Below are 14,589 nucleotides of genomic sequence, written 5' to 3' on the forward strand. Positions count from 1 at the left end.
CTTTGTAGAAAGCGACCATATTTGGTGCTGTCTCCCGCTATCACACATTGCTAGCAGTTAAGGCTCAAACAACACAGTTTTAGTACTTATATTATACATCAGAAATGGCCAAACCTTCTCTTCCAAAATCCTAACAAAAGATTTCCTTCTGCCTGTATGTTTCACCTTTAGTTTTGAACGATTTGTACTATTTCTTCGGGACTTCTCCTGAATTATTTTTTGTATAATTAAAGTCTCATTTATTCACTTTACTTAAATGGAAAAGGCATCAAACATTTATTTTGCCACCATTCAACACATAGATAGAAAGCCACAAATAAAGGCAAAGCCACAAAATACGAAGAAATGACTAATACTTGCATACCTTGAATGTTCCGCTAGCCCACCTTTCGCATTGCGATTGCCAAACGACTTTGTCCACCATTTCTGTCCCACCACGTAGGGCCTCCTCATGCGAAGCATATTTTAAATATACTTTGTGCAATTCATAGTGATAGTGATTGTACTTATCGGAAAGATACGTTATCACCATTTCTTTATGGTTGTCTTTCGTCCAGTCCAATACAAAGTCCACCTGCAAGTTGAAAATATAAACCCATCATGTTCTCATCAAACACTACTCTGCCTTTCAGCTTTGTAAAGTACTACATGGGAAATTCCAGCACATATAATAAAGTCTTACCCTAACACGATCAATTAGCTCTTGCTTCTTCTCCTCAGGTACACAACTCCAACTTGCATGCCTCATGTCGGCATATACTTTAACGATCCAAGTCACTCGACCTGTAAAGATTGAGGCATGCTCGCACGATGGACCTCTATGGCCATCCTTTATAACTAAAGGAATCTTACCCACCTTCCGGAGGCGGTTAAATTGTGTACCCCGTGCAAGCCCTCGGCCCCGTTTCTTAATGGGTGGAACTATATCTTGAAAAACAAGGGGCCAATTTGAATTATTATACTAGTATAACATTTTGAAGCAGTTATATATAAGCAATCGTACTAATGGCTGCCATACCTGTACTAATATTCTCCTCCCCACCTTGTGCTACATCCGTGGACTCTTGTACAGGTTCAACTGCTACAACTTGAGTCGATTCATTTGAAAATGTGGCAGCTGCTATAGCTTGAGTTGATTCATTTGAAAATGTGGCTTCCTTGTCATGTAGATTCCTTCTTGGAGGCAATCCTTGTGCATCTTTCCAGCTATGTGCAGAAGATTCTGCTCTTGAGTGTCCACCTCGCCCTCTCCTTCCCCCTTTTATAGAATGCCACATCCCTCCCTTTAATTTTAGTCAAACTACTTTTGAACATGCAACCACCAAAGTAATCAATATCAGACTATTTGAAAAAACAATTTACACCAAAAAACTAACTGGCAGTGCCCACTATGTATTGAACCATTTGTTACCTAGACCTTACCATACATTATATTTTATACTTACGTTTAATTTAGGACAAATTTATTGATATGCAAACTTAGTAAAACAGTGTCTAAATGGTGTGACCATAACTCCCCCAAGCCCAAAATAGATAGTCCTGTGACAGGAAAAATAAATATACAGCATTTGATTTCCTCTTACGTGTAACAACAATCAGAATTTTGTTTGGTGGAATGGTTTCTTTGGTACTTACCTAAACAAGCCTTTGAATGATAAAAAGACTGAAACTTAACTAAAAAGACAGCTTGTAACTGAGACAGCTTGCATGGTGGTTAAATGTAGTTTGAATATGGTTTTCCCACTACTTCACAAGACTTATCACATATAGAGTTTAAACTACATTTAATTTTGAGTGTGCAAACCTCTACTTAAGTCTATGCATAATCAGTAAAACATGTGAGAAGGGTACAATTTTACATTCTGAGCCCATCTACACAGATCATTCATTTTGTTAATAAATATACTTACGCATGATGCTTGGTTGTCTCTTTCATGTAATTTGTATTGTCTTCAACTTTATTAAAATTTGATGCCCAAACTCTTCAAACATAAAGGCTCAAATTTGTGTACAGGTTGTACAATCGTAGTGTATCAGTCATTGACTGTATTTAAGAGCTTTAAAAACAGCCAAGAACCTCTACTAAAATATCAGAATTTAGGAAAACATTTGGAAGACAAGGCTCTAATTAAGCAACATGCAGGACTTTATAAGCCTATATACTTTTAGTCATTTTATACTATGTCTCTTTAGGGTATCCTCTTACATTTTATACAAACGGCTTTCCCACCCACTGACATACAAAAGTGTTATAGTGCTCACTTTTTTTTAGAAAACAACACAGATTTGTACATATAAAAATCAACCATGCAGACTTTTCATTGGTTGATATCTACACTTTCCCAGCCTCAAATAAAAAAAAAAAGGGTTATTCACAGGACAACTTTGTAGAATATGTGTAAAACAACAATAATAGATGGGGAAAAATATTGCCAGAAATAAGGTGGAGAAGGACTCCTCGCAGAAGGAAAAAATGTACCTGGTCAACTCTTTCTAGCGTGGCACTAAAGGAAAAACTTGAGCCCCAAAACCAATGACAAAATCCTGCTGCAGACAGCTTCAGTGGAAGGGAAAATAGCAGTGAGAAGGTCTTAACCAAACTCTTAGAATGAAGAAGAGAACCAGGGAAACAGCTCACCAACTCCCTTGTTTGTTTTCAGACTGCATGTGGTTCTAATTTCCTTTAGTATTGTAGCCAAAACGCCAGCTGTCCAGTATGATAAGTGACTACTTTAGTGAGGTCCGACAACTGGAAATGACCCCTGGCGCCATTTGATATTGCCAAATCTTTTGTTATCCCGCCCCTTCATTTAAACTCCCGCCTGATCTTTACATAGTGAATTAAAGTGATTTTTGGCTCAAATTCTGCAACATAGCAGATGTAATCCCCTAATTGTACTCCAACTTCTTAAAACAAAAAATCAGTTTGTGGGCACTTCTAATTTATAATTGACTCTGGTGCCTGAATATTTATTTTTATTTGTTTTAAATTGAGACAAATATCAAAGTGCCCACAGCTTTGTATTTAGTTCTTACAAATACAAAATATATATATATATATATTATACTACTTATTATTTTTTTTAATACATTTCACACCCACAATTTTGTATTTAGTTCTTCCAAATATGAAACCTCATATTTTGCTACCCACAATAACCCATCTACTCATCAGTAAAGCTTTAATTACATGTAACTTTGTTAAAAAAAGAGACATTTTAGCAATGTTGTTAATTGGAAGATCCTAAGAAGGGTTGTAGTTAATATATGTTAATTGCCTGCATTACTCTCCAGCAATTATGTCATCCCTCCCCTTGTTATCTATTACTGCTTTTCATCATCATAATTCTATTAATTTGAGTTTCAGTTACACGATTCAATCTCATCACCAATCTTTTATATTGACCCCAGTGAACAAAATACAACACATTAATATTGATTATTTCACCCCCTAGCTGGAAAATATCATTTCTACTCCATCATTCAAGCCCAACAAAATGTCGTGCCTCGACCTTGGATGTAGGTATTTGAAAATGTTAGCTGTGAGAATCCACTCCATTTGCACACAATATTAAAACCTGATCAGTAACTATTTCCTCAATCCAGCCTATATATCTTTTCTTTTGATTGCTAAGTACTACAAAATGTTGGACAAACATTTCTATCTCTTCATCCCTATCATGTATATATTGTTATAGGCACACATACATATCCATAAGTGCAAGCCACTAACTCAATTAAGAGATTTCAGTGATTATGCATGGTGATTTTGTTAAGTGGAATGCTCAACCTTTACCTAGCAACTGCATATATAATATATATATAAGAGATATATATTTATATATCTAAATCTGTAAATCATGATTTGGCTACAATACTTATCTTTTTGGATCAGTACTTAAAGTTTTCGAGATAGTATTCAATAAGTGGAACTATTTATGATGGGTATGTAGCATTATTGCAACCCTACGATCCCATGATCAGTAAGCAACCCAAAACAGGGCGTCATGGCTCAGTCTTGTATGGTTAACCTATTATCCTAACCTCAACAAACAAGGAATCTGATTTCTATGTACAGAATGCTAAACAATGCACTTGACTGCATGTAGTTTCCAATATAATACCTTATGAACCAGCATCTCTTACTCCAATATGGGTTGTGCCTACACTTACATGTCACCCACCTTCCTCTACTCTGAAAATTCAGGTCATGTGCCGTTTGCGAATAACACATAGACACAACATAAGCTACTAGTATACCTTCTGAAAAGACATTTATTGTGTGATTTAAACAACTTAAGTCTTAATATGGGTTGTGAAATATAAATCATTAATTAAATTCATATAATTTTCAACTCAAGATGAATAGGTATGGTTGATTATAAATGCAGCCAATGAATGTATAAAAAAAATGTCTTTTACAATGTTACTTCCAAATCCATCTATTCTATGCTTTTAATAACATAAAATATATATCAACTCCCTAATGACTACATTATGAATTTAAACAAAATTAACATATTGAATGGGTTGTGAAATACCATCATCATCATCATCCGACTCCTCATGCAAATGATGCTCAAACTCACCACCGGAGTTACCATCGTCATCGCCAAGTGGGTCATCATCAATAAATGCATCATCCTCAACAGGTTGGGACGGGTCTCGACGTGATATGATTAATGGATCAACGGACAAATGCTCTTCATCGTCTCGGTGCAATGGATCAAGCATGCTTGATTCACTCTCTACGATAGGGGGATAATTGTTCACATTAGTTTGACCATCATCTTCTGCTTCACACGTAGAAGATTCGTCGTCATCATCTCCACAACAGTAGTCATCGAGTGAATGTTGTAAACATTCCTATTTGTAATCTTATATACGACTTGCCAACTTTCCCCCAATGTCAGATCCGTGAGATAAAACACTTGTAGTGCTTGGCACGCTAAGGCGAAAGGCTCATCTTTATACCATTGTCTAGCAGTATTCACTAATGTTAAATGGTCCCTGACACGTATCCCCCTTCTCGGGTCACCAACATCATACCAAGCACAACTAAACAAGTATACCTTTCGCCAACCCATGTACTGTAATTCTATAATGTCATTCAACACACCATAAAAATCAACCGAGGATCCCCGATGCTCACCATGAACCACCACCCTGCTGTTTTGGGTGCGGCGACGCCTTTCATGCTCTTTCGTATGAAAGCGAACTCCATTCATTATGCATCCGGCATATGATGCGACCCGCGGATCTGGACCACATGTTAATGCATATATGTCATCGGTGATCTCACCTGGTCTAATTGCACGCAACTCTCGAATCTACCATACAAAGAATAACACAGTTATATAGTTGCTCTTTAAACAAGGGATACATATCTGTAGTGCATTGATTTCGTATCTTACGCGTGATCTGAACCATGCTGGGAATTGACTTTGGTGCCTACGAAGGATGTTATTCTCGTCCTCTTCTACCATCTTGTTATAGTGCTCCCTGCATATATGTTTGAAAACATTACCCTAAGGCTAATAAGATGGTACAACCATCAATAAAGTAAATATATTTGAATGGTGTACTTACTCTTTGTATTGCTCAACCTCCGTGCAGTTATTAAGTACATACCATCGGGCCTTGGCCATTAGTGAGTCTGCTAATTTGTGATTCATTGATGTCCCCAACGGTCGTACCTTTTGTGAGAAAACAGACAATCTTGGCTCATTTCCCGACCCTAGAGAACCAAGTACCACGTCATTGTTGCGTTCCTCTCGGTTAAATCTCGCCTCAATATCATGAAGATACATAGAGCAAAAAGTTAGGCACTTCCCTAGAATATATGCCTCAGCAATTGATCCTTCTGGAAGGGCTTTGTTGCGGACGTACCGTTTGAACTTCCCTAGATACCTTTCAAAAGGGTACATCCATCTGTACTGCACTGGTCCTGCCAACAATGCTTCCTCTGGCAAATGAATTGCAAGGTGTACCATGATATCAAAAAATGCCGGAGGAAATATCATTTCTAGTTTACAGAAAATGATGGGGATATTTGCTTGAAGCCGATGCAACACTGATAAGTTTAATGTTCGTGAACATAATTCTTTGAAGAACCCGCTTAACTCTATTAAGGCTTGACGCACATCGGGCCGTAAGAACCCACCAATCACAACCGGCAGGAGTGCTTGCATAAAGATATGACAATCATGGCTCTTCATTCCACTAATTTTTCCGTCACTGACATTGACACACCTGGCAATGTTTGAGGCAAAACCATCCGGGAATTTCACTTCTGACAACCATGCGCAAAACTTCCTTCGCTCATGCAAATTTAACATGTAGCATGCAAGACTCATAGAAATACGATCACTATTATGTTGTAAATGCAATTCTTTCCTTAGTCCAAGATTTGCCAAATCCCTACGCGCATTAGCAGAGTCCTTAGTTTTTCCTTCAATATTCAACAATGTTCCCAACACGTTATCACATATGTTTTTCTCAATATGCATGACGTCCAGGTTATGTCTCAATCCCAAGTCTAACCAGTAAAGAAGCTCAAAAAATATAGATTTTTTTGTCCAATTTAGTTGATTGGGTGTTCGTTTCCTCTTCACTGAAGATTTACCAAACTGCACATGTGAGACCACATTTAATTGCTCTAGCAAAGCATCTTTCGCAACCCTTGTTGGTTGTAGTCAGTGCTCCTTGGACCCATTAAAAGCATTATTTTCCCGTCTCCAACTGTGATTTAGTGCCAACCACCGCCGATGACCCATATAACAATGTTTGCGCCCATGAACCAACCAAAGGGAATCTGTTTCATCTGTACATGCAGGGCATGCCATCTTGCCCTTTGTGCTTCACCCAGAAAGATTGGCGTATGCGGGGAAGTCATTGATAGTCCAAAGTAACGTTGCATGCAAGCTAAAGATTTGCCCAGTGTATGCATCATAAGTATGAATACCCTCTTCCCATAACTCTTTCAACTCATCGACAAGAGGACGCAAATACACATCAATATCATTTCTTGGTGCCTTTGGGCCAGGGATTAGCAATGACAACATGGTGTATGGATCTTTCATGCATAACCAAGGGGGCAAGTTGTAAGGTACAAGTAGTATCGGCCATATGCTATACGGTTTGCTCGTGTTATTGAATGGGTTAAACCCATCACTCGCTAGGCCAAGTCTAACATTGCGAGAATCTTGGGAAAACCAACCATGTTTGCTATCAAATTCTTTCCATATACTAGAATCTGCTAGATTTCGCATGCAGGTCGGATCCTAAACATGTTCTTCTAAATGTCATCTCATAGCCTGGGCTGTCTTCTTTGACATAAATAGCTTCTGCAAGTGCGGCTTCAGAGGAAAATACCAGAGAACTTTTTGGGGTATCCTTTGATGGTTACTTGTGCTTGAAATCCACCTAGATGCATTACATTTTGGACATTCCTTGAACTTGGCATTTTCCTTCCAAAACAATGCACAATCATTTGGACAAGCATGTATCTTTTTGTAACTAAATCCCAAGCCACGTTCCAAGCGACGAGCATCGTTAAATGAGTCAAGGAAAAGGGCATTGGGAAACGTAGCTTGTAAAAGCTTTATAACCATGTCAAAGGACTTCACGATCCAACCACCAAGTGTCTTGATGTGAAGCAATTTGACTATAAAGGAGAGCTTCGAGAATGTTGCACATGAAGGATAAAATGGTCGTCGTGCGTCAGCTACCAACTCCTCAAAATTAAGGTTTGTTGAGGTATTATAGGTGGGTGGTTCATCATTTGTGACATGAACCCGCGGGAAAGGAATCCCTTGAACCCACAGTCAATTTGAAAACTTCCCAAGAAAGCCAAAATCAAGTCTATGGATGGAGAATCTAGACCCGATGAGAACTCGTTTCAAGAACCTAGATTATATTAAAATCTAGACCCATTGAAAAACCCGTCTCAATAACCTAAATTACAAAGGAGGAACGCCACAAAAGTTGTGATTTACCTTTGATAAGTTCAAATGTTCAATTAAGAACAAGAGGAGTAAAACTCAACTCACAATGAATAAATTCATCAAATTTCATAAACTTCATTAACTGATTTGAATGAGGCTACATAGAGTATTTAAAGGAAAACCTAATGAAACCCTAGCCAAAATAAACCCCCATCTTCCAAAAGTGCCCCTGGATGAACAATGCCGCGCTACAGTAACCCTAACCCTAGTTCAATAAAATAATAACTTTCCCAACATGCCCTTGCATAGGCCCCCCTAAGTGTTTCCCATAATAAACCCAATTATTCGAAACTAATAAAATAAGTGCTTTAAATGAATTAAATAAGTTGAAAGCCTTCAAGTGCCCAAAGCCTTTAAGTCTTGTTGTTGCCCTTTCCATAGTTCATCAAATGAATCAAAGCTGAATCTTCATCATTTAAGCTCTTGAACTTGTATTTGGCCAATCTAGAACATGCAACATATCTTTAAAACTAGGCCCACCTTGGTTCCCATCATTCCCCCTCTCCTCAAAAGGATTCGACCTCGAATCTCCACCTGGATCAAAGGGAAAAATGTTAGTAACATTATCATTAATTTCATAAGCATTATCATTAATTTGTTTAAGAATTTGGAATAGTCCATCCAAGCTACTCCTATCATCAACTGGTGAAGACTTTAAATCTAAAATAGGAAATGGATTAAGTCTATAAACAATTTCAATTTGTGAAAATTTAGTAGTAGCATGAACACTCCAATTATATGTAATCTCAATGAATGACAAACAATACTCCAACAAATGTTCATGAAACACATCTAAAGTCTCCCTCACCCCAAAATGACCACTCAAATTATATGCAAACTCAATGAAAGACAAATGATGCTCACGTAAACGTTTATGCAACAAGTCAATGAATGGCAAATGATACTCCCACAAACGTTCATGCAACACATTTAAAATCTTATTTACAACAAAATGACTACTCCAATTATATGAAGACTCAATGAATGGCAAGCAATACTCCTACAAATGTTCACGCAACACATCAATGAATAAAAAATGATACTTCCACAAACGTCCATGCAACACGTCATCGAATGGCAATTGATATTCCCAAAAACGTTCATACAACACTACAAAAGTCTTCCTTACTCCAAGGTTACCCAACAAACCACCATGTCCATCACACACAAGCAACTTAGGCATAAAACTAGTAGGCACACAAAATCTATTCTTTCTAAACAAGTACCAATCTAGTTTATAGAACTTACCAAATGATGCTTTCTCACATGTTCCATACACACTAGCAAAGTCATCATCAAAAGCATGTAATTCCTTATCATATTCAAGTCTCAACAATTTTGCATCTAAAAAGAAGACAATGACATACCTGCTTGCAAAAGCATCAACCACAAAATTTTTCATACCTTGTGTGTATTTGAATACATAAGGAAAAGTTTCAATACAATCTTCCCGCTTAGCATGCATTTTAGTCGACAACTTACCTTGTCCCTTTAAGTGTGTCAAGAACTCATGTTCTTCCAAAAAAGGTTGGTTAGGAATTGTCGCACTTGGCACAAAATCAATGTAGTGCTCTATCTCCCTAATAGGTGGCAATCCACTAAACACACCACTAGTAATCACGACCTCATATCCCTGCAAGAAAGAAACAACAACACTAGGCAAAGAGTCGTTAAATTCGTTTTTATAAAAGTTTGCCTTAGCATAAAAACTCACTTTTGTCTTTCTATTTCTCTCTGCAATCTTTCTTTCTTTTTCCTCTTGTGGCTCATCTCTTTTTTCTTGACTCTCAACCACCTCTCTATTTTCTTTTTCACTCTCTCTTTCTTTTGATGTTTTGGCCTCATTCTCTTTGTTTTTTTTCACTCTCTCTTTTTCTTTCACTCTTCTCTTGTTTTGAACTCTCGGCCTCACAATTGTTTTTCAACTCATTCTTTTTTTTTCTTGAGGTTTCAGCCTCACCCAAATCTTTTCTCTTAGGTGGTTCGGTCTTTTCCATTATAACAACTTGATCATTTTTGTCCCACTTTGGTTTCCAATGAATACTAGAAACCGAAGTATACCTTGATGTACCCTTTCCTTTTAGCCGCTTCTCCACCTTCATAGCCATATGCACTATATCCTCTACCTCCACATAATGTTGCAACTTAACTCCATTGGCTATCTCCCTATTTAACCCACTCAAAAATCTTTTAATTGTGGCCTCCCGATCCTCCACTACATTACCCCGAATCATAACCAATTACATCTCCTTATGATAATCCTCTACACTCCTAGACCCTTGTGAAAGATTTTGTAGTTTTTGGTTGAGGTCTCTATAGTAGTGGCTAGGTATAAATCTCCGCCTCATGATAGCTTTCAACTCTCTCCATGTTTCTACAGGCCTTTCAAGATTCCTCCTCCTATTGGATACTAATTGATCCCACCAAATAATCGCATAATCAGTGAACTCAATTACAGCCAACTTCACCTTCTTTTCCTCAGAGTAATTATGACAATCAAACACCAACTCTATTCTTTTCTCCCACTCTAAATAAAATTCAGGGTCAGTTCTACCTTGGAATGATGGTATTTTCATTTTGATGCTCTCAAGGTTCTTATCTACTCCATCTCGACCCCCAGAGTTTGCCTTAAGGCCTCTTCCATGCCTAACTCCTCTATGTCCACCCAATCTAACTTCAGATGTTAAGCCTTCTTCATCCTCACCAAACTCTCCATTCTTATACCCATTCTCAATTCTAGGCTCACGTCGCCTCCTATCTCTCTCACCTTGCAAATTTCTAATCACTGCTTCTTGATTATCCATACTATCCCTCACTTCACCCAACACCAAGTTCAACTGTTCAAACTGTTGTTGCATAGCTTGCAACACAATGGATGAGTTATATTCTCTCCCCCTTGGTGATGAGCTACTCCGATGAGACATTATAATGTGCTGCACAAAAAGAAAGTTAGTGGAAAACCTCACACACTCCCTTACGTGTTTGCACTCAAATAATGGCACTCCACTCGTGTTTCACTTTTAGTTGGCTTTTTCTCAATAATAGTCTCACACTCTCTTGCCTTTTACCTCAATAATTTTTCCACTCAAGTTCTTTCAGAACTAAATGAACTCAATCAAGACAAGGCAACCTTGTTTTATCCCAACTAGTAATTAGATTCAGGAAACAAGAACAAGAGAAACATGAAGGAATAAAAATGACACGAGAATCAATGAAGTTATACGAATGAAAGAGTAACAATAAGACAAGATACCAACTTGAGTGATGTATGCAGCAGCCCCTTTGATCATAAGGTTTAAATCAACAAATTTCTTTCTTTCTCTTTGTTGTAACTATGTAGCAACTTTGAATATGCTACCTTCTCTTTTCTTCATCTTCTTTTTTGTTTTTTTTTTTGGAATTTTCTTTTCTTTTCTTTTCTTTTCCTTTCCTTTCTTTTCTTTTCTTTTCTTTTCTTTTCCTTTCTTTTCTTTTCTCTAATTCATCCACAAACAGCAATATTCAATTGTGAAAACCAACCAAATTGAATCAATGGAACGACACTCCAAGCAATTGACAAACTTAGTGTAACATACGGGTCTAAATTTAGGATTTAAAACTAGTATTTTATTTATTTATTTATTTATTGGTATTTTATTTTCTTTGTATTTATTTTTTTATTTTTAGATTTTTGTGATAACAAACAGATCGTTTTAGTGATTCATTTCCTTTTAAAACTTCAAATATTCTATCCACTTAGTCCCTGTGCTAGTTTCGGTTTCCAAAGTACGTGTTTAACTCCAATTCAAACTCTTCAAACCCTCTCAGAAACTGTATCCACAAAAGAGTCGGTTCCTAAAGTTTAGGCAATTTCAAATTTCAGCCAATCTCCTAAGAGTTCACATCGTCTACTCCCGTCGCCTATAAGAAACTCACTAAACCTCTGTGTTGCTCACCTCAAAATACCAAAGAAACAACTTACTTTATTTCCGCTTGAGCCTTTGCTGCCCAGTCATCACCGACCACCCTCGGACGTCGGAGCCCTACCCTCGGCGCCAGAAAACGCCGGCCATCTCAACCCCGTTGAACCCACCTCTCTCTAAACTCTCACTTGTTCTCTCTCTCTCTCTCTCTCTCTCTCTCTCTCGGTGTCGCACCACCATAGGGATTCCCCCAGTCACGTTGCCGATCACTCCCAGCCCCAGAGCCGCCGTCGCACACTGCGCTTCCTCGGTGAGCATCGCGCAGCTCTCTCTCCCGTAAGCCTATTTCCTTTTAAATCCTTTTGTTTCAGTTTTTTTTCCCAAAATACCCTTTCTACTAGACTGAGTTTTATTGGGACTGGACTTAGTTGTAACCTGACTGGTTTATAAATCTGGTTGGACTTGAGAAACTATAGTTTTGGGTTAAGTGGGTTGTTTTCATGCGAGCCTAAGGTTTAAATTGGGCTGATTATTATGTGGGGCCGAAGCTTTTAATTGAATAAATATATTAGTTTTATGCTTATTTTTATTGATAAGTATTTAAAGGATTTTAAAGCATAAATTTTAAAGTATATTTTGTAAGTATCTTTTGAGTCTATTAATTAGTTAATATTCCAATTGACTTTTAATTAAGATTTTATAAAATTATTAAGTTATAATTTAAATAGAAGTTAAGGAACATGTTATGAGTTTTGAATAATATTATTATATATGATTTTAAGTATTTAGAATGCTATGACACGGATTTTTTTTGAAAGGTTAGTGACGATTAGTACCTTGTATAGGTAACGCTCTACAAGTTGGAAATCAGGAAGCAGCACTAAGAGGTAAATAGTACGATCATATTAATAAATGCGTATGGTGAATATTATTATTATGTATAAAAAAAAAGTGATGTGCTTATGATTGTTAACTACGCTACACTAAGAGGCAAGTCAAGGTTAGTTTACTTTTCGATCTTGATGAAATATGAGATTATGCTTGAGTGAATGAATTTATTGTTGATTGATTTAATGTCACTAAATTCACATGAAAGCCATGAAATGTTGAAGTAGTAGTTCAAAGTCAAGTATGCCATGTAATAGTCAGATTACGCAAGCCATGTTCATGAAATGCTTAGGTTATATATGCCATGTTCAAGTAGTACCGAGTCATGTATGCCTTGGAACGTCATAAAACATTCATAGCATGTTATGTAATATCACGATATACTATGCCATGCTAAATCATACAAGAATATGCCATGTACAAAGATGTGCCATGTTAAATCATACAAGAATATGTCATGAACGAGAATATGCCATGCCATGTCATATTACGCTATACCATGTACAAGATTATGCCATGTTAGAGATGTTCATGAAGCCTAATCAAATCTCATGCATTAAGAAAGATAAGAAATGTAACGGTACCACGGACTCAAGCGTGGTTAACCACAAGTTAAATGAAACGCGGACTCAAGCGTGTTTCATTTCATGATATGCAAGTTTAGTGAAACACGGACTCAAGCGTGTTTCACTCCATGTTATGCAAGCTAAGTGGAACACGGACTCAAGCGTGTTTCACTCCATGTTATGCAAGTTAAGTGGAACACGGACTCAAGCGTGTTTCACTCCATGTTATGCAAGTTAAGTGGAACACGGACTCAAGCGTGTTTCACGCCATGTTATGCAAGTTAAGTGGAACACGGACTCAAGCGTGTTTCACTCCATGTTATGCAAGCTAAGTGGAACACGGACTCAAGCGTGTTTCACTCCATGTCATGCCAGATAAGTGGAAACACGGACACAAGCGTGTTTCACTTCATGTTAATACAAGATAACCAAGATGTTATGCATTCACAATGACATGTTTTGTTTATATATGCTTCCGCTTATGTTAATAATAAAAATGTGTGCCATGTAAATCTGTGATGATATATGTATGTAAAGTCTTTCAGAAGGTCATGTTACGTATTTGATTGTAATTCATGAAGTTGTACGTGCTTTCTGAAGGGTATCCTAGAAATGAATTGTATGTTAGGCAAGGACTATATTTTACGATACGATGTACTACTTACTGAGTATTCAACTCATTATGTTTGTGTGTTTCTTGTTTTTCTTCCATGTCTGATTCTCGCAGATCATGTCTATGATGATGAAGAGCTGGATGGCCAGGAATAGATTCTAGTACCAAGACTTAGGATTGAATAAGTGATTTTATCACCAGAGTTAGATTTCTTTTATGTCATGCATAGGATTAGTTTATGTTTCTTTATATTTCGTTCAGTTTCCAAAAAAACAATCATGTTAAATTCAGTTTCGCGTTTTGATGAATTTCAATAAATGAGGTAATTCAGAATATGAATCTCTTTACCGGGCATTATGTTTTAAATGTTGGTAATATCTCTATCCTACGGGAAGGGGTGTTACAATTGGTATCAGAGCCAGGTTGAGAGATTCTGTAGACTTTTAGAAGATATGATTCTAGTATAGAAAATACCTAGGATGACTCCTGGCCAGCTCGAAGTTCAAAAGAAGTTATCTACTATCATGATTGATGTTGTTGGTTTGTTTTGCTTGATTCAATGATTGAATGATTGAACTATTACTTGCTTATTGGATGATTGGTGTTGTTAGATA

At 37.2% G+C, this 14,589-nt stretch overlaps 1 long non-coding RNA gene across 1 annotated transcript; it reads right to left on the reverse strand.

Moving 5' to 3' along the window:
- Positions 1-1,217: 1,217 nt before the first annotated feature.
- Positions 1,218-2,785, reverse strand: LOC118344559. Its single transcript, XR_004798368.1, has 3 exons — positions 2,639-2,785; positions 2,480-2,547; positions 1,218-1,300 (listed from the first exon to the last, which is right to left on the reverse strand). It is a non-coding gene; the product is annotated as an uncharacterized LOC118344559 (long non-coding RNA).
- Positions 2,786-14,589: the final 11,804 nt, after the last annotated feature.

This window comes from Juglans regia, chromosome 2, assembly GCF_001411555.2.
Source record: "Juglans regia cultivar Chandler chromosome 2, Walnut 2.0, whole genome shotgun sequence".
NCBI classification, from domain to species: domain Eukaryota; kingdom Viridiplantae; phylum Streptophyta; class Magnoliopsida; order Fagales; family Juglandaceae; genus Juglans; species Juglans regia.